This window comes from Meriones unguiculatus, chromosome 4 (genome assembly GCF_030254825.1).
Source record: "Meriones unguiculatus strain TT.TT164.6M chromosome 4, Bangor_MerUng_6.1, whole genome shotgun sequence".
In the NCBI taxonomy this organism is placed as follows: Eukaryota; Metazoa; Chordata; class Mammalia; order Rodentia; family Muridae; genus Meriones; species Meriones unguiculatus.
The window spans coordinates 138,254,687-138,279,214 of record NC_083352.1 but is presented as its reverse complement, the minus strand read 5'-3'; the positions used below and the strand labels follow the sequence as shown (position 1 = coordinate 138,279,214).

At 41.7% G+C, this 24,528-nt stretch overlaps 1 long non-coding RNA gene across 1 annotated transcript; it reads left to right on the top strand.

Moving 5' to 3' along the window:
• The first annotated feature begins 327 nt into the window (after positions 1-327).
• Positions 328-24,175, top strand: LOC132653548 (uncharacterized). Its single transcript, XR_009591276.1, has 3 exons — positions 328-427; positions 22,520-22,573; positions 24,079-24,175. It is a non-coding gene; the product is annotated as an uncharacterized LOC132653548 (long non-coding RNA).
• The last annotated feature ends 353 nt before the right edge of the window (positions 24,176-24,528 follow it).

Here is a 24,528-nt window from a genome sequence, read left to right as displayed (position 1 = left end):
GCCTAATTTCTCAAATTTTGGGGCAAATGTTGCTTTTATCAGCTTCATGTATCAAAAAACATGTTAGTGGAGATATATAATATATATACATACCTATAAATTATTATATGCTTTCTCACTTATTTTACTTTGCGCTCGGAGATAGAGTCACAGTCTATAGCGCAGGCTGACTCATTCCGTGCCGCTCGAGCTCCAACCATGAAATCCTCTGCCTTAGTCTTCTAACTTGCTGCAATTATAGCTGTGTGTTACCACACACAAAATAGTGTTATATATTCTTTGGGGGCTTTGTTTTTGCTTTGTTTTGTTTTGTTTTGTTGAGACAGGGTTTCTCTGTGTAACCTTGGCTGTTCTGGGCTGCTTTGTAGACCAGGCTGGCTGCAAATGCAAAGAGATCCCCTTTCCTCCCTGAGTGCTGGGATCACAGGTATGCACCACCACACCCAGCATGACTATGCATTCCTGATGTGCTAAACTTTTCTCGGTAAAATGTCTCATTTTGTTTCTAACCATAGCCCTTACTTTAAAGTGGGTTTATCTGGCATTTTCATGGTTTCAACTTACAGAACATCTTTTTCTATTTTCGAGGTGTCTCTAAATAAAAGGCATGTATTGTATAGATAACATATCTAATTATACTTTATATTCAGTCTTTCACTCTTTGCCATATGATCAGAAATTTTAGAAAATTTGTATTAATATTGTCTGGCTGTATTCATGTATGTCATTTTGTCATTTGTTTTCTGTGTCTCTTGAATTTTTGTTATTCCTTTGACTGCCTTGTTTAGTATGTGTTAAATATTTTTATCTAGCATTTTAATCCTACAATTTCCTTATATTATTCTTTCAGTATTTTAATAGATTTTCTAAGACATTACAACGTGACTCTAACCTCAATCTTCTTCTAATTAAGACTACTTTAATTCTAATTGCTCTAATTAAGCTTCATTTCATCCTTTCTCTGTACCAATTATTGCTTAGATTGTCATGATACTGACCTATATTATAATCACAATATAGTTTGTTACTTTTAAATGTTTTATGATCAAACTAATTTTTATATAACTGTGTCTTAACTATTCCTGTTTTTTTCTTTTTTCTTTCATACCTTTTGGTTCCATTTACTTATGACATCAACTATTTTAAACTTGAAAGAATTCTTTTATAGTTCTTTTAAAGAATAAGGAATTCATGAATTTTATCAGGTCTTATTTGAGAATATTCTTGTTTTGCCTTCTTTTTTCAATGGTAGTTTTCCTGTGTGTTATATTATTGACCAGTAAGCATTTGGTTTGGTTGAATTATGCGTTAGGAATTCTGAATGTTTTTCTTGTTTTCACTTTGTCCCACATTTCGACTGTGCTGTCCCATTGCCTCTGCTTGGATAATTCCTCAGCAATAGTTAACCAGTAAGGGATTGTCTCTCCCTAAATATAGTAAGCTATTTTTTCTTGCTTCTTTAAAGAATGTCTTCGTGTTTCCAACACTTGACAGATATAGAATGTCTAGTTGAAAGTCCTTTTTATTTATCCATCTTGGAGTTGCTGAGAGTCTTGAATGTGTACGGTAATGTTTCAGATGAAACTAGGGACATTTCCATCCACTAACCACATAAGGATTCTCTCCACTCTCCCAGCACATACATTGAAGTTTGCATAATGTTATTGTGTAGATTCTAAGCATCTGTTCACACTGTGCTAACTTATATAAACCTGTTTCCTAGAGAAATTTTTTCTCATAGACAACACACAAGACAAATAGACAAGCAAAGGGATCATGGAAGCAGGTGTTAAGGCAGAAACTAAATTAACTGAGGAAAAGCAAAATCTGATCAGATAAATGAAAGTGCCAGAAGACCTTATAATGGGAATAGAAAATAAACCAAGCACAGAAGGTCTTCAATAGAACATCAGAGCTCAGCTGGGCATTAACTCTCCATACCCAACAGAAGATGAACAGAAGAGGCATGCACATTCTTACTAGCCAGAGATTTCAGTTAAAGGCCATAAAGGTCTCACCTTTCAACAGTAGCATGCTTAGAATCTATTTCTGCCAATGCCTTCTAAGCAGAGATCTTAATGTCTGTAACTGAAGCATTCTGTTGTCACTTTATGAGAATAAAGGGCACATGCTGCATATATTGCTTAGGCAACCACAGTGACTAAGTGTTCTGGCTTGGTTTTCTGTTCCGGTGATTAAAAATATAATAATAACAGAAGCTACTTTTAGGAGGAAGATTTCATTGGCTTGCATTTCTGGATCACAGTCAACCTCTGAAAAGAGTCAAGGCAGGGACTTAAGCAAGAGCTGAAGCAGAAAACATGGAGGAATTGTGTTTATTGAGAAACTTCTCTGGCTGACACTTAGCTAGATTTCTTATACAACTTTAATAATGGTGACGCCTACAGTAGACTGGGCCCTCCTACATCACTCCCCAGTCAAGACACACTTTCACAGACACAGCCAGGGTCAATCCAATAATGGACATTCTTCACCTGAGGTTTCTTCTTCCCAGGTTACATCAAGTTGACTTTAAAACCCACCTGGATGGAAATAATTTTAAAACTTGTAGGGTTTGGGCAAATTGTAGATTTGTAGATGACACAAAGAAATAGGACTTTGCCATCACTGGATGCTGTAACAATGAGGGGAGAACTTCATGTCTTGGTATTTTAATAAATCTCATCCTGACTAAAGCCATGGTTGCTAAACTAATGGAAGTGGCTCACAATCTCTCTGATTAAAGAATTCTTTTTTTAATTGTTATTTTTTATTTATATTAACCACAGGTTATTTACTTTGTATCCCAGCCTTAGCCCCCTCCCTCATTCCTCCCAATCCTACCCTCCCTCCCTCATCTCCTCCCTGACCCTTTCCAAGTAGACTGCTAGGGGAGGTCCTCCTTCCCTTCCATCTGACCCTAGCTTATCAGGTATCTTCAGGACTAGCTGCCATGTCTTCCTCTGTGGCCTAGAAAGACTGTTCCTCTCTGGGGGGGGGAGGGGTAAAGGAGCCAGTTGTTGAGTTCATGTCAGAAATAGTTCCTGTTCCCTTTACTAGGGAAACCCACTTGGTTATTGAGCTACCATGGGATACATTCAAGCAGGGGTTCTAGGTTATATCCATACATGGTCCTTGGTTGGAGAAACAGTCTCATAGAGGGCCCCCGTCCCCTGATATATTTTGTCCTTGTGGAGCTCCTGTCCTCTCTAGGTCATACTAACTCACCCTTCTTTCATAGGATTCTCTGCACTCTGCCCAAGGTTTGGCTATGGGTCTCCACATCTGCTTTAATACACTGCTAGGTGGAGTCTTTCAGAGGCCCTCTGCGGTAGGCTTCTGTCCTGTTACTTGTTTTCTCCTACTTCCCCTGTCCATCCCATTTGTCTTTCTAAGTGAGGATTGATCATCTTACTCCAGGTCCTCTTTCTTGTTTATCTTCTTTAGGAAATCAACCTGGCGCTTTCTCAGACAACTAGGAATAGTGCTTCCTTAAGATCCATCTATACCACTGCTAGGCATATATCCAAAAGAAGCTCAAGTACACAACAAGGACATTTGCTCAACCATGTTTGTAGCAGCTTTATTCGTAATAGCCAGAACCTGGAAACAACCCAGATGTCCATCAACAGAGGAATGGATACAGAAATTGTGGTACTTTTACACAATGGAATACTACTCAGCAATTAAAAACAAGGAAATTATGAAATTTGCAGGCAAATGGAGGGATCTAGAAAATATCATCCTGAGTGAGGTATCCCAGAAGCAGAAAGATACACACGGTATATACTCACTTATATAGATCTATAAGATAGGATGAACATACTAAAATATGTGCCCCTAAAGAATTCTTTCTGCTGCCCAGGCTGCAGTGAAAGGTATGGGCTTTCTTATGAAGACTGATGGTACAGCATTTTTAAGCCTCTCACTGTTGTGTAGTTTATTCTCCAATTACTGATATTTGTCCTTGTGTTTTTGGTTTTTCTTATGCCTTTCATACCTTTCTTACTCTTGGCTTTTGAAGCATCAACAGGATCTTATAAAACATACTATAATCTGTTAGTTTATTAAAATTGTTTGAATTTCTTTTGGGATGATACTTGTTTATCGTCAGACTTTTGAGGGAGAGCATCTTGTTGTCGTTTGATAGAGAGCGGATCTGTCAGGGATAATCACTCTGAGGCTTTTCCCGACGCCCAAGGTTTTCCTCCTCTGAGCTGTGTGCCTTTTCTGCACTGGACTCTGCTGTCTTCATTGGTTCTCCTATTCAGGATGCAGTTTCTGGCTTTCCATCATCCCATGACATTATTTTCTCCTGGCATTTAAGATACTTCTCTTTTGAAGACAGTTTGTATACCACCCTGGAGCCTGGGTCATGGCCAAAAAAAGCAAAGCCAAAATACACACTTATTTTTCAGCCTTCTTTGCTTAAAAAAAAATAAAAAAATAAACTTGTCTGCAACCTCCCTGCAGGAATGTGTAGCCTACAGTGCCTTTGATGTCATCTCGTGAACTCATCATAGGGGACTAATATCTTTCTTGTTGGAAGAAATATGACCTTATTACAAAGCTTTATCTGTTAGCTCTACTGAAATTCATTTCTCATTACCACAGTGACCTAGGAAACACATGCGCCATGCCCATTACAGTAGTCTGGGCTTTTGTTAGATAGGATGTGCAGAGAAGAATCAGAAAGTTACAGAGATACAAAGAAAAACCTTGACATTAGGAGAATGTCTAGAATGCAAATGGAGAGCGGGGCAGCTAGGAAATGAAAGTTGGTGAGAGATCCTTGGAAAAGGAGGAATTTGCCGTCCTTAATCTGACCCGAGGGCACAGGCGACAATAAGAAAGGATCTTAAGTTGGCTGTAGTTCTTTGTCAAGGGCCTCCTAACCTCTCCCTTCCTTCCCAGTCAGCATATCTATTGGTGTCCTTCTCGTTCCACTCAGGTTTAAGCAGCCATGTTAGTGAGACTTCATGGGTACAGCTTCTGACTTCCTAGGAGACACAGTGTTAAAGGAAACTTCCCATTTCCCTGGCTCTTACAATCTTTCCATTGCTTCTTCTGTGATGATCCCTGAGCCTTAGGTACAGGAACTGTGCTGTGCTATAGATGTATTGTGTGGGAAAGGGCTCCACAACTCTGCATTTTGATTGGTTACGTTTTCCTTTGACGGTCTCAAAGCAAAGTTTCCTCAGGTAAGTGGTGAAGACAGCACTTATCCATGGGTATAAGGATAAATATTTAGAATGTAGTTAGTGAATTTTAACGGTTTAGTGAAGTGGCAGTTGTGAGTTTTCCCACAAGGAATGCTGAAAGCAGGAGAAATAGTCTTTCCCAAGGAAGAGCGCACTGAGTGGTTAATATAATACCACATGGTCCTAAAAACACACACAAGTAACATTATTTGGATTGTGCAGGTTGTACTTGTGTAAGCCAGCATTGTGAAGTGCACATGAGAAATGAGGAGGCTGGAGGCTTCCCAGAAGCACTGAGTGCCAAGGGTTTGCTGGGATTGCAGTCCTCGTGGATAGAGTTTCACCTCTAGTTTTTGAACCAAACTCTTTGAAGCTCTTCTCTACCTTTTCCATCCCAACGGTTTCCATGGTAACAATAAACAAGCCTCAACTGTCATGGTCACTTCTACTGCTCCTCTCCCACTCTATCTGTGCCGAAGCTGACAACCTAGATGTTCAGCTGTGATGAAAAGTAGTCGCACGATAGAACCTTCAGGTGAGTACTCTAATTTAGCAGAGAAGCATTCTGAGGCTTGCATGTCTGGACTCAAAGCTGAGGATCAAAGCAAAGCAAAGAAGTAACAACAGAGGTCTACAGAGCTGAGGCTGGGGAACACAGAGAAAGATTTGGGAATGGAACAGGAAAGCTCAGCTTTCCATTTCTGTCTTCCAGAAACACCATGGACTCCTGGGAAGCAGCAAGAGGCCCTGTTCCTTTCCAATAGAAGAGAGTGCTGCTGAGCTTGGAGTGAGGCAAACCCTGAAAGAGGAACCATTCTGGAATGAGGTCGCTGTGTGCAGAGGCCCAAGCCTCTGCCAGGAACACCACCTGTAGTTTTAGCATTAGTCATCACAAGAAAGAGGCTATTTATTAGAGTTTCCTCTCATAAAGTTATATATTTATGTAGACTAAACAATTTCTTTTAGACTTCCTTTCCAATATGACTCTTTCTGTCCTCTGATAATATAGAGGGAAGGAAATCTCTAATTCAGGGCTTTTTTAACCATAAGTTCACAATCCCAAAAAGAACTAGGACTTCCTTCCCTGTGAGCCAATAGTTCTGCTGTGGGCCTAGGTGAGCAGTTCTCATTCAGTTCCTTCTGCTTTATCACACAGGAGACAGCATCAGATCCCACAGACAAGGGCTCTGTCCACAACCCTCCATCACTTCCCATGCCGCATGCAAGTCCAAGGCTCTAGAATTTCTGAATACCCTTCTGTGAAGGGTATTAACTTACTTGAGTGCCTCATAGAGACTGAAGAACGTTTATTTAAACCTGGCAGCTTATTACGCAGGGTGTTTTAAGGGATAAAGATAAACAACATATGAAGGTAGGGAAAATAAATTCTGGAATCTCCTTCCGACAGGAAACCTGCGTCTGGAGAGTTGAGGTGCAGTGCTCTGACAGACCCTGGATGAGACTGTCTTCAACAGCCTGTGAGGCTCCGTGTGTTCCTCTGCGCAGAAATTCTCAAGTTCCTCTCCTTTGAGGTCTGACTGTAGACACCTCATTGCATAGGCATGAGTGGCATAGAAAACCATGCAGAAAGTAATTGGACACAAAGGATGTACTCCAGTGCGCACAGCTGAGGAGAGAAACTTGCCAAAGCCGCGAATCTGGTGTTGCTCTGTGCAGCACGTCTTTCTCCAGGGCAAGGGGCAAGACCTTTTCTGAAATGAAGAGCTTATGAGCAAGTAAAGATAGATGTGAGAATTCATGTGTGGAAAGAAAGGGAAAATTTGTTTCTGGGCTTAGTCTTCAGAGAGAAATTTTGTCCCTGTTATCTGTCTCCTGGGGGAAAGGGAACAGATGAAAGGAAGGCAGACAGGCAGAGAGAGGACGGTTGCTCTGAGAAGCTGTTCCTGAGTTCTGAAGCTTCCCAGCAGCACACTAAAGAGCTGTCCATTCTCCAAACAGTGTGTCGGCTCCCTTTGGGCTACATGCTCTGCCCTGTTTTGTCTTTGTCTGTTTGATAAGTGATTCTGACTCTGCTAAGCACCCCACTGTAATTTTGATTTGCATTTCTCCAGTGGCTAACAAAACTGAGTCTTTTGGCATAAATTTCTTAGCTTGCATTTGTTTTATGGACTGTATACTTAGCATCCTTTACTTATTTTGAACTATTTAGGGGGTTATTGCTAGGTTTTAGGATTATGGTATGCTCTGGATATTAACTCCTTGCCAGATAATAGTTTGCAGACATTTCCCCACTCTCTAGGCTTTGGCTTTACCCTGTCTCTGTTTCCTACACTGAGCAGGAGTCTCTTAGCTTGCTGTAACCTCTTTACTCTCACCTTCTGAGCTTTTCAGGGGTCCTGAAAGCCATTGGCTACATAAATATCCAAAAATGTTACTTCCATGTTTTCATCTAGGAATTTCATAATTTATGGTCTTGAATTTATATCTTTTTTTCATTTTCAGCTTATTTTTGTTATTGTGTGAGAAAGTTTCCTCAAAAAACAAAATCAACCTACCCTATACTTCAGCTCTCCTGCTTCTAGGTATATTTCCAAGGGAAATGAGTGATATCGACATATCAAAGAGATGTCGGCATATCGATGTTTACTGCTTCACTGTCCATAACAATTAAGACACAGACCAACCTCCATGACCCTAGTGGATAAACGGACAGAGACAGTGTGGACATATGTACACTGTGTGGTATTATTTAACCATGAAACAATAATAACTTATTTATTGCAAAATGGATGGGGTAAGAGTGCATCATGCAAAGTGAGATAAATCAAGTATAAAACACAAATATCTTGTGTTCACTATTATATGTGGATGTTTAAAAATAAATGTCCAGCAATGATTACTCATAGCTAGAATGGTTTGGAGGAAGAGAATCTTTAGGGAGGTTGGAGAATAAATTCTGAAGCTCAACTACACATAAATAACAAAGTGGAGAGTTCTACAACACATAATAGTGACTATAGCTCATAATGTCCTACTTCAGGTTTTCTTATAGCTAGAAGGCGTTCAGTGACTCAAAGCTCAGAGATGGTAGAGGTGGAAACATTATTTACCTTCATTCATCTGTATTTTTTGTGACTGTGTACTTAAATATCACACCTTACCCTATAAATATATACAACCGTTATATTAACAAAAATGAAAAAAACATTTAAGATGGAAATGGCAACCACTATGATTTGATCATTGCATACCCATGAATTTATATGATTAAAGTCATAATCTTTGTTAGGAAGATCATTTTTCATTCTCACCAGTGTGAAACTACTCTGAAGCTTCCCCAAGAACCAAGAAAAATTTGGAAAGATTTCACCTTTCTTGTTCTGGTTTAGGGATTGGAGTATCATACTGTAAGTAAGGAACTGGGAATGAAAATGAGGTGAAGTTGTGATAATGACACTCTGCTGCTTATCCTTTAAGATCCTGCTTCCTCCCCAGCGCTGTCTAAGTTGATCTACTTCCTGTTCCTCATGCCCAAGTCCTGCCAGCTCTCATTTAAGTGCCGGCCTGTGTCTCTCTTTTCCTCTGAGTGGTCAGATCTGAGTCTAGACTGTGTACATGCTGTTGCAGTGGCTGAGGTCACAGTTGTCTTGGCTGCCCAAAGGTCATACGATATGGGGAGTTAGGTTAGGAGGTCAAGATATAACTACTTAAAAAGAATATCCAGAAAAGTCACCTCCTAACTTAACTCTTCAATGTCTCTAAATTTCATCTCACTCTTTCCTTCCCTTCCACTGTCATATAAACTGTGATGTGACTTCTCAGCCTCTCACTGGCAGCCTAGAGTCTGAGGAAATGTTGTATTATGAATACTGATAGGAGAACTCTGGCTCCCCTCAGGAAATCCACTCACGTTGGATTGGCTCAGTCCCATTGTAACTAGTGTATGCTTAGAGCTCAGTGTTCATTCTGTAACCTTCCACCTCATGTACATCATGTTTTCCTATGTACATCAAACTAACGCATGGCACGCGTGCACACACACACACGCACACACACACATACACACACACCTTGTATTGGGGCATTAAATGTTAGACATGTCTAGGATTTAAAATCTAAAACTGTCCCCTCTCCAGTAAACCATGTACCCATTAAAAGAAAGCTATCAACTTCCAAACTAAAGCAAGCACAGGCTGCTCAGAAGAAATCCTAAGAGGAGGAACTGGTGCCTCATGGGAAATAGCTGGAACATCAAGGAACTCCCAGAAGTGCTGTTCTTCCTTGTGAAAACACTAGTGTTTACACACTTGAGTCAGACAACTTTGGGGAGCCTGATGATCTCTGCCTTATGCTCTGTTAAGAGCACTAGATAGGTACCTTTTCAAGTGTCACTCAAGTCCATTTACCCTTCTCCTTATGCCTCCATTAGTTAATATTTGTGCTTTTCTTTTGGCTCTTGTTTTCTTTCTTTTTTTAATTTACTTTTTTCTTTATTAATTACACTTTATTCACTTTGTATCCCCCCTGTGGTTCTCTTCCTCCTCCCGTCCCAATCCCTCCCTTCCTCCACCCTCTGCATGCATGCCCCTCCCCAAGTCCACTGATAGGAGACGACTTCTTTTCCTTCCTTCTGATCCTAGTCAATTAGGTCTCATCAGGAGTGGCTGCATTGTCTTCTTCTGTGGCCTGGTAATGCTACTTCCCCCTCACGGGGAGGTAATTAAAGAGCAGGCCACTCAGTTCATGTCGGAGACAGTCCCTGTTCCTATTACAATGGAACCCACTTGGATACTGAACTGCCATGGGCTACATCTGTGCAGGGGTTCTAGGTTATCTCCATGCATAGTCCTTGGTTGGAATATCAGTCTCAGGAAAGACCCCTGTGCTCAGATTTTTTGGTTCTGTTGCTCTCCTTGTAAAGTTCCTGTCTCCAGATCTTACTGTTTCCCATTTCTTTCCTAAGATTCCCTGCACTCTGCCCAAAGGTTGCCCGTAAGTCTCAGCATCTACATTGATAGTCTGCAGGGCAGAGCTTTTCAGAAGTCCTCTGTGTCAGGCTCCTAACTTGTTCCCTCTTTTCTCCTTCTTCTGATTTCCATCCTCTTTGCCTTTCTGGATAGGAATTGAGCATTTTAGCAAGAGTCCTCCCTCTTGATTAGTTTCTTTAGTTGTACAGATTTTAGTAGGTTTATCCAATATTATATGTCTATATGAGTGAGTATATACCATGTGTATCTTTCTGCTTCTGGGATAGCTCACTCAGGATGATCTTTTCCAGATCTCACCATTTACCTGCAAATTTCATGATTTCCTTGTTTTTTATTGCTGAGTAATATTCCATTGTGTAGATATACCACAATTTGTGAATCCATTCCTCCACTGAGGGGCATCTGGGATGTTTCCAGCTTCTGGCTATTACAAATAAGGCTGCTACAAACATCGTTGAGCAAATGTCCTTATTGTGTACTTGAGAATCTTTTGGGTATATACCTAGGAGTGGTATAGCTGGATCTTGAGGAGGCACTATTCCTAGTTGTCTGAGAAAGCGCCAGATTGCTTTCCAGAGTGGTTGTACAAGTTTACATTCCCACCAGCAGTGGAGGAGGGTTCCCCTTTCTCCACAATCTCTCCAGCATGTGTTGTCTCTTGAGTTTTTGATCTTAGCCATTCTGATGGGTGTAAGGTGAAATCTTAGGGTCGTTTTGATTTGCATTTCCCTGATGGCTAATGAGGTTGAACATTTCTCTGCCATTCCTCTTTTGAGAATTCTCTGTTTAGCTCTGTACCCATTTTTTAATTGGATTACTTGATTTTTTGCTGTTTAACTTCTTTAGTTCTTTATATATACTGGATATTAGCCCTCTGTCAGTTATAGGGTTGGTGAAGATCCTTTCCCAATCTGTAGGCTTTCATTTCATTCTGAGGACGGTGTCCTTTGCTTTACAGAAGCTTTTCAGTCTCATGGGGTTCCATTTATTGATTGTTGATCTTCTAGCCTGTGTTGTTGGTGTTCTGTTCAGGAAGTTGTCTCCTGTGCCAATGAGGTCAAGGCTCTTCCCCACTTTTTCTTCTAAGCGGTTTAGTGTGTCTGGTTCTATGTGGAGGTTCTTTAACACCAGTTACTGCCTGGTCTTTGTTCGCTTTAGTCTGGCCAATGGTGTCCAGGCCACCTGTTAGAAGGAGCAGCTTTTCTTTTCCATTTCCAACCCATTTCAGACAAACACTTTCTAAAAAGGAAATTGTTAAGATTATTAGAAAAACAAAAGCCTGATTTATTCTGCATATACATTATAAATAAAAATGATTTGTATAAACCAGTTAGATACAATTAGATATAATTAGAACAAATATCACTGAACTATACATGTGAAAGTATGCTCATGGGTGGATAACACAGAAACTTGCTGCTGTTCTCATTTTTTTGTCCTTCAATGACTATATGTTCAAAAATTAATAATGAAACAGCAACTTCCCAAAAGAAATACACATATTACGTTTAGTCAAATGTATTGATTGATTTATTAAAAAAACTTTGATAAAGATATAATGAGTTTTACAACCATTTCAGAGATGTCATATTAATTTTAATCCACACAGTTTATCTTTTCTTCCTTCATAGAATGTCTGATTTATTGTTTCTCTAAGTACATTACTAAATATGATTATACAATAAATACAATTCTCTAAGTACAATCCCCCTCCCATCATCATCTGAACTTCAGAGTACAGAACCTGTCAGTCAACCAAGCCCACTGAGATGCTAGGGCAGAGAAAAGCTGCAGTGGGCACTCTGCAGATGTCCATTGTCCCATTAATCCCAGCCTCAGCCCATGGTCACATTCTCACTGGCCAGCCACTGTCCTTGAACATGCTACAGCTGCACTGTCACTTATTTAGCCATTTTATCTCAAAAGAATGCCTACACGTAATATTTAGTTCATTTCCACAGTTCACAAAGTCGTATCATGACAGATAATGCTGCCCTTAACCGCACTCAACAAATATTTATTAGAAATGTTTATTGGAAGTACATACTGAGCCCTGTCCTAGTCAAGTCCAGTCATGGCTTTTACATGTGCACAGCTGTCTTCCTTGGGTTCAAGTCAGGATAAAGTTTGCTTTGTTGTCATTGGGTTATGATGACGATGATGATCTTGAGCGAGTCTTTTCAAAGTCAGGAAACTCAGCAGCTAAGGGTACAGGACACTCACAAGCCTTCAAAGCCTCTCCTGTGTTTTGCTGATTTATTCAAATTCCCCACTCCGGCTCTTTAGCCCTTCACCAAAAGCAGTCATAGTATCTTAACTGTCTTTTGTCTGGGGAGTTTGTGTAAGATATATGTTGTGGCAATTTGTACACATGCTGTAATTTTAGTAAACATCGCTAATTTTATTTTAATTCGTGCTTTGTTAGTCTCAGTTCTTCCTTCAAAGAAAGTTTTCTGAAATATCCCCTACCTCGTTAACTGCCACCGCCGGCGTATCAGGGCTTTATTTGGAAAAGCAGACCCCACGGCTAGGGAGGTGACTCAGTAATACAGTGTTATGCAAGCCTAGGGCCCAAATGCAGGTTCCCAGGACGCTCGCAAATAGTTGCATGTGGTAGCAAACTAGTGTAAGGCCCGCACCGAGGCAGTGGAGACCTGGGAAGGCCAGGGCTTGATGGCCCAGGACTCCAGCAGATTAGCGAGCTCCAGACTTAGTGAGAGAGTTCACCAGAGAGGGTAGAGAGCAATAAGACTCATGGCGTGGCCCTCTGCGGCCACTGCATATGCACACGCAGACTCTCTACACACCTGCACACACGTACACACGCTACACATGCGCACGCACACAGAGTCGGAAGATCCATCTGCCCTCGCGCTGCAGAACTGCAGCAGATCCTGTCCCTCCCTGTGTGCTGCTGGCTTCTTTGTTTTGTCTTCTTCTTAATGAAAATAAGAACGAGGTCATGTCCGCTTGTTTTCACTCACTAACGGTTTCCCCTCCAGCTGCCGTGAAAACCACGGTCTACAAAGCTGACTGCGTCTGCTGCCAGAGCCTCTGGAGAAAGCCGCGGGGCCTGGAATGGGAGATGCAGGACAGCCTCCGCTCGCTGCTCCGTGGACGTGTGTTTGTGCAGTGACTCTCTGACGGATGAAGGGACGCACACAACCGTTTGCCATGACTGCAGTGATTTTCCCAAGGCAACTTTCCAGTTCAGACACCCCGCTGTGGCCCCTCTGTGGTCACGCCGCAGAGCTGGCACACCCTGTCACTCTCGGAAATGCCCCGTCAATGGGCTCCACAGTAACTTCCCTGGATTTGTATGGGCTTGAACAATTAAGTCACGGTGTGCAAACTCCAAGACTGTGTTTTAAAATAAGCCCGTAACTAATACTCTGCTGGAAAACTAAAAAGGCTGAACACAGTGGGGACTGTTTCTCATTCTTTCCTATAACAATATCCCTTTTTGTTTTTTAGTATTAATTATGGATGACAATAGTTTCTATGCTACAGATTGCCATGAATGAATCCAGACTTTGGGGAAAACATTTAAGAATATAGCCAGCCCATCCACTTTGTGAGTAAAGTGGGTCTGGTACAGCAGCAGACCTGTCTTCCTGGCATCAGACAAAGGCCTTCTGGAGCAGGGTCACTCTGTGCCTTTGTCTAAGCAGCACCTCCTTTTGGCACGTTTTCCTCAGAACTCATCGTAAGGCCAAGCTAATGTCTCCTGCAGTCTGAGGCACACGGTAGGTGTCTCTTGGGTGTTGGCTTTGGTAGATAGTTTTAACCGAATCCCAGCCCTCTCGAAGTTTGAACACAGCAAACATCCCAACATGGACAGTTACCCTCATGGAGACCACATCGTGAGAAGCGTCTAGACATAAACAGACAATAAGTCACTTCCACTCAGAGACCTGCATCAGGACCATGGCTTCTGAGGGCACCAGAGGCACAGCCAAATGGATGATTAGAGTCGGTGCTGTTTTACTGATATGCAAGGGATGGAATTAGCTCTGTGCAAACCACCTTGCCTTCATTAACCTTATGAGCTGCCAGTAATAAACATTTGCTTCTTTGAATTTCTCTTCTTTTCAGCTCCTTAGAGAGGATATAATTTGAGCAAAGATATCATTAGCTAAGACTTCTTATGTCAAAGTGAGTCTAAGTTGACTTCTATTTTCCCCAGAGCATGGATAAACAAGAGTGAGTTCGTGAATGATGATGTCTTTTATTTTATTGTTGCTATTTATTGCTTTTTAAATTTGCTGTGTGATATTTAATATGCACAAAATGAACAATTGTGACATATGCTCATTCATCCATCACTCAACTTAGGAAACATATTTGAGCCTAAATCAGCACAACCTCTCACCATAGAGCCCTTTTACCCTACTGAACACGACAGGTCTCTGATGCCATTGTTCCCATACTTTCCTAGGCACATATTCATTCCCACAGTGTGGAATGCTGCATATGGCAGACGCGTAACTGCTATCCCAATCTGCATATTCCTTCTGTAATTATTTTAACAAACAGTATTCTGAGACTTACCCATATTGCTACAGGTAACAATCACACAGTATCCCATTGTGTAAATACAGCACACTTTTAAATTTATTATTATTATTTATTACAAGTCATTCAGTTTGTATCCTGGCTGTGTCCCTCTCCCTCATCTCCTCCCAATCTCACACTCCCTCCCTCTTCTCCCCCTATTTTCCTCCCCTAGTCCAATGATAGGGGAGGTCCTCCTCCCCTTTCATCTGACCCTAGCCTATCAGGTCTCATCAGGACTGGTTTCATTGTATTCCTCTGTGGCCTGGCAAAGCTGTACCCCCCAGAAGAAGGTGATCAGAGAGCCTGTCACTGAGTTCATGACAGAGAAGGCCCCTGCTCCCCTTACTAGGGACCCCACTTGGAGACTGAGTCTATGGGCTACATCCGAGCCAGGGTTTTAGGTCTTCTCCATGCATTGTCTTTGGTTGGGGTATCAGTCTCTGCAGGGCCCCCAGGGCTCATTTTTTCTGGCTCTGTTGGTCTCCTTTTGGAGCTCCTGTCCCCTCCAGATTTTTCTATCTTCTCCTTCTTTCATAAGATTCCCTGCACTCTGCCCAGAGTTTGGCTACGAGTCTCAGCCTCTGCTTTGATACCTCTATCAGTAGAGTCTTTCAGAGGCTGACTGTGGAAGGCTCCTGTCCTGTCCCTTGTCTTCTCCTGCTTCCAACATCTGTCACATTTGTCCTTCTGAATGATTGAGCATCTTCCCTAGGGTCTTCCTTATTGTTTAGCTTTTTTAGGACTATAGATTTTAGTATGTTTATCCTATATTATATTGCTAATATCCACTTATGAGTGAGCATATACCCATGTGGGTCTTTCTGCTTCTGGGTTATCTCACTCAAGATGGATCTTTTCTAACTCCCACCATTTGCCTGCAAATTTCATGATTTCTTTGTTTATAATTGCTGAGTAGTATTCCATTGTGTAAATGTACCACAATTTCTGTATCCATTCCTCAGCTGAGGGACATCTGGGTTGTTTCCATCTTCTAGCCATTACAAATAAAGCTACTACAAACATGGTTGAGTAAATGTCCTTGTTGTGTACTTGAGAAAATTTTGGGTATGTACCTAGCAGTGGTATAGCTGGGTCTTGAGGAAGCACTATTCCTATTTGTTTGAGAAAGCACCAGATTGATTTCCAAAGTGGTTATACAAGTTTACATTCCCACCAGCAATGGAGTAGGGTTCTTCTTTCTCCACATCCTCTCCAGCATGTGTTGTCACTTGAGTTTTTGACCTTAGCCATTCTGATGGATGTAAGATGAAATCCCAGGGTCGTTTTGATTTGCATTTCCCTGATAGCTAAGGATGCTGAACTTTTCTTTAAGTGTTTATCTTCCATTCAATATTCCTCTATTGAGAATCCTCTTGGTTTGTTGGTGTTTAACTTCTCAAGTTCTTTATACATTTTGGATATTAGCCCTCTGTCAGATGTAGGATTGGTGAAGATCCTTTCCCAGTCTGTAAGCAGTCACTTTGTTCTGATGACAGTGTCCTTGCTTTACAGAAGCTTTTCAGTTTCATGAGGTTCCATTTATTGACTCTTGATCTTAGAGCCTGTGCTGTTGGTGTTCTGTTCAGGAAGTTGTCTCCTGTGCCAGTGAGGTCAAGGCTCTTCCCCACTTTTTCTTCTAACACGTTTAGTGTGTCTGGTTTTATGTTTAGGTCTTTGATCCACTTAGACTTTAGTTTTGTACAGGCTGATAAATATGGGTTTATTTGCATTTTTCTACATGTAGACATCCAATTAGACCAGCACCATTTGTTGAATAAGCTATCTTTTTTTCATTGTGTTGTTTTGGCTTCTTTGTCAAAAATCAAGTATCTGTATGTGTGTGGGTTTATTTCTGGGTCTTCTATTCGATTCTATTGATCTACCATTCTGTTTCTATGCCAGTACCATGCAGTTTTATTACTGTTGCTCTATAGTACAGCTTAAGATCAGGGAAATACAGCACATTTTACCTATGTCATTTTGATGTGTGTGTGTGATGTTCTTTCCAAATTTTTTTCTCATTACAAAAGTATTTTTAGGACATTTGTGTATGTTTCCTTTTGAACATTGGAAGATGTTCTCTAACTTAGAAATCTAAAAATAATGATGTTATACTACCACCATCACTAACATACAACTTATGAAAGCTAAATATGCAAAATGCATTTGATAAGTAGTAAATAATTTTATCTTCACAATAGCCTACAAGATAAATAAAATTATTATCACTGTCTTACACATATAGGAAACATGTGGATGACTATTGGGTGATACATAAATCTTTAATTTTATCAACATATAAAATGATTTAAATACTTCAAAGTATCCAAATCGCCCTTCTAATTCACTAACATAAATGTTTACATTAACCTATAATTTTGTACTACTTCATAATGGTAACATTTGAAAATTTGTATTTCAAATTCTTAATTGATATGTATATATCATTTCTATAAGTGTTAAAATGGAAGGGAAAAAGAAATAAATTCTGTTTTAGAGGCGTGAGAAGAGGAAGGAGATCATGGAACTGAGGTTGAGAAGACAGCAGAACGCCTCCAGAATCCAGTGTTAAGGATCATCTGGCAGGAACCTGCCCATAGAATCAGCCTCCCAACCACGGAGACTTTGTTCTGCCTTGCTCACAGGCCTTTGGACATGAATCAAAAAGTCCGAGGGCAGGTAAACCCAACTCCCTAATTCTTTGACAGTTTGGATACTGCCACTTCCAGCCAGCAGATGCCTTAGCTACTCTGACCTTCTCTTAGCTGCGGTTCATAACAGAGGTGTGAATGAACAGAGGAAAGCCAGTATCTGCTTTTATCTTTTCTAAAATTTTTTATTATTTGTTATAATTTATTCACTTTGTATCCATCTGTAGCCCCCTCCTTTGTTCCCTCTCAAATCTACCCTCCTTCCCTCTTCCCCTCCTATGCCCCTCCCCCAGTCCACTGATAGGGAAGGTCCTCCTCCCCTTCTATCTAACCCTATCCTATCAGGTCTAAAACCCCAAATGGTCTCTTCTCCCCAGCATTGGTTAAAATTTCTTTTATTTCTCATTTGCTTGACTGAGAGGTGCACTCAAAATGCAAACACAACTAATCTAGTTAGAGGATGTCCTCTTCAGTCTCTATGGCCTCTGCTACTATGAGTCTCTGCTTAAATCCCCCTCATAGCCTCCCAGGAGCCTACCCTGACTTAGGTCTCCAGCTTGTCACAGAGATGTCCCCACCCTCAGTTTCTCTTTTCTCTACAGGCCTTCTGTCCTCTCACCATTCCTCAGGTCTGATCTCCACCCTCTTAACTCTCTGTGCTCCTCTCCTACCTTGTTCCCTTTCTTCAGCCACTCCCTCTGTTTATTCTATCTCCCCTTCAGAGTAAGACTTACACGTCTTCCCTTACATCCTCATTATTTATCTTCTTTGGCTCTGTAGCGCATAGTATGTTTATCCTGTACTATATGGCTGAAATTTACTAGACTAGTATTCTAATAAAGGGCAGGGAACATCAACCCACCAACAAAAACTTCAATCCAAAGTTTACCCTGCTTACAAGACATGCAGGGATAAAGAGATGAGGGAATACCTAGCCAAAGACCCACCCTGTCAGAGAGTGCCAACCCTTGATACTATGAATGATATTCTGCTAAGCCTGAAGACAGACGCCTATCAGAGTTGTCCTCTGAGAGACTACCCAGCAGCACCTCAGAACAGATGCTGAGACTCCCAGCCGTACATTGGGAGCTGTGTAGGGAGGTTGGTAGAAAAGGGAAAGAGAAAAGGACTTGGAGGTGACAGGAGCTCCACAAGAAGACCAACAGAGCCAACTAACCAGGGCCCAGAGGGTTTTGCTGAGACTGAAGCATCAACTAAGGACCACGCATGAACTAGACCTAAGTCCTCTACAAAGTTGTGGCAGATTGGCAGCTTAGGCTTCATGTGGGTCCTCTAGTAAGGGAAGTAGGGACTGCATTGGACATGGACTCACTTGCCAGCTTTTTGATCACTTTTACCTATCGGGACTGCCTTTCCCCGGCCACAGGGGAAGAGGACACTTTCAGTCCTGATGCAACTTGACGAGCTGGAGTGGACTGGAAAGAGAGCTCCCCTTTCTGAGGAAAAGAGGAGGCGGAGGGGAGAGAAAGGGAAAGGGGACTTGGGAGTGGAGGAGGGAACAATGTAGAGTGAATAAAATAGAGAAAAAATGTAAAAAGTAATAATAAAAAACACAAACACAACAAAGTGAACAATCTTCTTTTAAATCTTACTTATTGTTTGACAGGTTTGAGTGTGTATGTGTGTGTGTGTGTGTGTGTGTGTTTATAACAGATTTTTATGTTTTCATTCTCATTCCCACACATGTCCCTTCCTTCTCCTCCTCAACTTCTTTGGCAGGTCCCCCTCCTACTGTTTCTCTGTGAGCATGGCTCAGTTTAACTGAAGTTGCAGCTGGAGAATGGCTGAAAACTCACTTACTGGTACCTGGGCAACTTATCAGTGGATATGTCCCCAAAGAAAATGCCACCCATCCCTGGGGGAGGGGTGATGAGGACTCACGAGCCCTCCTCCACCCTGAGGAGATGTTGACAGTCTCTGTTCTGCACTGGCCTTGTACAGGGCACCATCACTGTAGTAAGGTCATGAGAGCGATGTGTTAGGACCAGGAGAGATCTGTTTGTAGTACGTCTCCGTGTCCGGTGTCTCTTCGGTTGTTTGCACTCTGCTGTGAGGTTCTCTGGGACGGGTGGTGATACGGGGTGAAGCCCTTTGCCAATGCTCATTCTGTGGACTTCTATCAGTTGTGAGTCTTCATGAACCACTGTCCACAACAACAAGGAGCTTCTACGTGGAAGACAGAAAAGCGCTAATCCATGGGTGAAAACATCAGTGCTGAGAAGGTCATTTAACATGTCCATTGAACAAAAAGACCAGGTTTACAGAAACAGGCAGGGGTAGGGTTAAAGATCTTACAGCTGTGGTCAAATCAAACAAAAAATAAAATGTTCCAGCTCATGGAGATGATAGGAAGTGACATTTTTTTCCCCACTAACACATTGGCATTAACACTTGAAACACAGAGAGATACTAAAAATCTTACTGAATGGAAAATTCTAAGTGTGAGAAGTGGGTTTCTCAGGAAGGGACAGCTGATGTCAGATAAATGGCCCCTCTGTGCTCAGCGGATTTTAGAACTCTGACATCTTTACAAGGGTGCTGTGCAAGCATGTTTGACTAAGTGAAAGGGTAACGCTTGTTTTGCAAAGAAATAAAATTCAGACCATAAAATGTTAAAAAAAAAAAAACCTGCTCCAAGCAACAGAACTATGTATTAATCACACAGTCTCCTTTATGGCAAACGCCCTCGTCCACAGAAAACACAGACAGACTCTCATCTCCACAGTTTACTCCCCCCAGCCTCAAGGGAGCTCTGTGCATCTGACCATCCTGAGCTTCTCAGAAGCTGTGTACAGGCTATTAGCCAGCCTTCAGCTTCTGCAGCTACAGAGAAAATACCAACACACCAAGGAAAGCTTCCTCTTTGGCTTCCTATTGCCGCTCATGTTAAAAAAAGATCTCCAAGACCTTTCTACGTCAACTTAATCATTTAACTAAATTAAATAAATAAGTTTATTTTTGAGACTGTCGTTATAAAGAAGGAGATCTGGCAATGATATTGGTCAAAATCCTCCAGAACAAGAATGGAAAGTTCTTTTTTTCTTTCTTCTTCTTTTTTAAACAAAACTGTTTCCTGGTGAAGTGATGAGAAGAGAACGAACCAGGTGATTTCTGTGATCAAGGGTCAGTCGCTATCTCACAAGAAACTGCTCAAAAAGCTTCAAGTCTGTCGAAGAAAAGCAACTGAAAACGGTAAAGTCCCTTATCTGCGTATTTGAGCTGGAGAGTTTGTCCCCAGAGGATGTCTGGGTCTGACTGCAGCACATGATTCTACAAGAACTTTCCCGTTAGAGGATATCCCAACAAGCAGCCTTTCATCCATGAAGTGCCTGCAGACAATGTTTTTGATATAACGTAGTACCAAGAAAACAAATTCGGAGAGGTGTGCCATTAGCCAAGAGTATTTTCTTCCTGCCATGGGTTCTGCAGGAGTCCTCTGATATGGGTCACCTTTGAAAATGAGCTGACAGCCTGGGAACCAGATGGAAAAAATGAATAGGGAATGTGGAGAAAGAAAAGGGAGACCAAGGCCAGAAGACAATGCAGGTAGAATGAATCTCAATAATTAAAATGTCTTATGCCTCTCTAACAATTCCTGTATATAAAATTTCACCATTTTCTCAAGGAAACAAAAGATCTTCCTTATTGTTAAAGCATTCTGTGTCATTTGCTTGCAATTATACTGAATTTCAAAGATGAGTATAGGGAGAGAGAATCAACCCAGACAATGCTAGATGATAATTAACTTTATAAAATAGATTATTAAAGACATATAATACACCTTCCGACTTAAATAAACCAATATTCCAAGTTCATGTTAGGACTTTAATTACAGGCCTGTGGTAGTGAAAGTGAAATAAAAAGCATTTGAATCAAGAAACCTCCACAAATAAAACAACAGATTCAACTGCAAGAGCTCCAAACTGGAGCCCATATTATTGGGTTTGCCTTAGTTCAGAACCCCACAGAGGCTGACCCTCAGCAGGGGTGTGGTTTTCAATTAGTGTGTTCCTGAGGTTCAGGAAACACCTGCAAGATGTTGAAGAGGTGAGAAAAGAGGTGCCCATAATCCTTTGGGTTAAACAAGCCGGTTATCACCAGAGAGCTCTCAGAATCTCAAAGACTCATACCCTGGGATAATCCTTTTTGAGACACCAGGGATTTTGAAATTCTATTTGAACACTGATTCTGGCAGTGCTAATTTTCTGACACTTCCCATACCTTCCATGAGTGGGCAGCAGCACCCTCACTCAGCACTAGGATGCCCCTAGTCACATGGGCGCTTCATCCAAGAGTAGAAAAGGACCTCAACAGGGGTTAGCAAGGCCAGAGCTGGTGTGCAGGCCCAAGATGAAGCACTAGTACACCACCAATCCTCGTCATGGCCCAGCAGAGGCTGGCTTCCACGCAAGGCAAACTACCTCAGAGAAATACTTAGGGGCAGATTAACCATTGATCAAGAGCCATTAAAACAAACAAACAAACAGGATCTGTGACAGTGTCCATTGTAAACCTGATGGAATTTAGAATTACCCAGGAGAAAAGCCTTTGAGCATATCTGTGTAACTGTTTCCAGAGAGGTTTGGTTGAGGAACTGTGAGAGGCACCGTTGGGTAACCCCGGTCCAGGACTGAGTGAAAGCAAAGGAGGGAAGCAGGAAGCCTCAGCATCCGTTTCTCTCCCATCTGACTGAACACATGACATGGTGAGACCAGCTGCCCCGCGTGCCTGCTGTCACCGTAGAGACACCTTGCCTGCCATAACTGACTCTACCTTCAGACTGGGAGCTGAAGGAAGCCTCTCCTTGCTTACGTTGATTTTGTCAGATGCTTTGTCACAGCCAAGTAAAAACACCATTGTTTGCCCCACACTGGGCTCACGCTCACTTTCCTCCTGCCCTCCTACACGCAAGTTCACAACTGCACAGCTCTAGATTTATAAACAATAGGTTTATCACAACTCTCCAGAGGTAAAAGAAAAAAAGGGGGGACTGTAAGCGAACCTCAGGGGCAGATGTACATTAGGAGTAAAGATGCAAAATCATGGTACCGCTCCTCAGTGCTGAAAAGAAAAATGTGCCCTATGAATTCATTTTCAAAGGTGTAGGCAAGCAACATATTCTTTTCTTTCCTCACCTCAGGGCTGTGGAGGGGACGGAAGCAGGAAGCAGCCTGGCATCATGTGACACCCGAAGGTATGAGCTGGACTTTATTTCATTGTCCTTTATACTGTTACATTGTTAAGCTCTGATAATGCAGGGGACATTTTAGCTGAAATTAAGAGTTTCAAGAAGATTAGAGGATACACACTTGGACTGTTTCCAAAATACCTCAAAATATAAAAATCTATATGTTAAATGTTTCAGTTGGTTCGACCACATCTATAATGCAGCACATAGCGACAGTATCTCTAGCTAATATCCGCCATGTGGAACCGATGCCAGAGCAGCGACTACCCCAGAGAATATCAAATTCAGAGCCTCCCTGAACTGTTCCACACGACTCTGTGGCTGCTGTGGTTGCAATGTCTTCCAGGCTCTGAAAATTTTCAAAAAGCAGGTTTGCACACAATACACTTACTGGAGTGAAGAAAGGTGGAACCTTTTCCCCACAATTGATCTTTTGTTTACCAAAGCTGCCATCTGCTGGCTTGCACATATGTATCCTTGGATGGACAAGTAGGTTCCAAAACTAAGAATTTTAAGCAAACCCTTTGCTGAAGAAGTGTTGTCTGCATGGGTTTTCACAAAGCAACACACCCTAGGAGTTACACTCAGAGCAAGAAATAGAATGTTCCAGCACTACAGAAGCAGCTGTGATGCTGCCTTCCTTCTGTCCAAGTTTGCAGAAGAGGCCATTGATATAACCTACTTACAGTACTTGACTCAAACCAAGTCAAATCTTTTATGCAAATGCCTAGGAAAAGTGATTTTTGAGATTTTTAACTTTATACCTTGGGATATATATATATATATTTCCATATATATATATGTGTGTGTGTGTGTGTGTGTATGTATGTATATGCACACACACACACACACACACACACACACACGTATATTCAGATGTCCTAGGAATGGGACTCAAACCTAACTGCCAAGTTTATTGTTTCACACATACTCACAAATAGCCTGAAAATAGTGTTAGATGATATTTAAATAGGCTGCAATTTGACTGCAACCTGTTACATGAAGTCAGATGATCAGCTTTTCACTCCTGGCATGATACAGACATTCATATAAATTTCAGATTTTGCACCATTTCATATTTTTCCCACTTATAACGCTTAGCGTGTATTTTGACCATGTGTCAATTATATATTATGCAAAATGTCCAGCCCTGCAGATTTTACCTCTTTCTCCTTTCTCTGCCCTCAGAAGAGGATTGTGTATAGGGGACGTGGGACAGAATGTCTGGCGCAGAGGATCGCAGAGTGCCTTTGAACCACACTGGCACCATGCGAGCAATAATGGCCACTTATTCTCATCAGGTGCTAACATCTGAATCATCCTCCTCAGTAGAGCAGGGTCCATTAATTCTCGGTGGTCCCCATGAACACGCCAGCTCTGGAAGGTTCTATCAGTCTCTCTAAATAAATAATTATGACCCTGGCCTAGGCTGTTCTAAAATGTCACTTCTCACAAACATCTTTATGCAAAATTTCAGACCATGTTCCTAATTATTTCTTTCTTCTCTTCAGAGACATGTGCAACATCTGGGGTTGCACACAGCCGCTAAGTGCGGAATCCCAATGTCAAGCCTCCTTGCGCCCCCATCACTCAGAGCACTCTTCGCCCTGCCTCTCAGGAGTCCAGCTGCAACAGCACCGTTGCCCATGGAGATGCTGGAAGCAGCAACGTGCAGAGTTTAAAGGTCTGCACATTCTGTCTAGGCTTTGAGGAAAGCAAGTCACTGCACCAGTGTTTTGGGCTCCTCAATACCGCTCTACGTGAACTTAAGAAAAGCGACCACTTCTTTCATAAGATTCCCTGCACTCTGCCCAACAGTTGGCCATAAGTCTCAGCACCTGCTTTGATAGTCTGCAGGGCAGAGTCTTTCAGAGGCCCTCTGTGGCAGGTTCCTAGGTTGTTTCCTGTTTTCTTCTTCTTCTGATGTCCATCCTCTTTGCCTTTCGGGATGGGGATTGAGC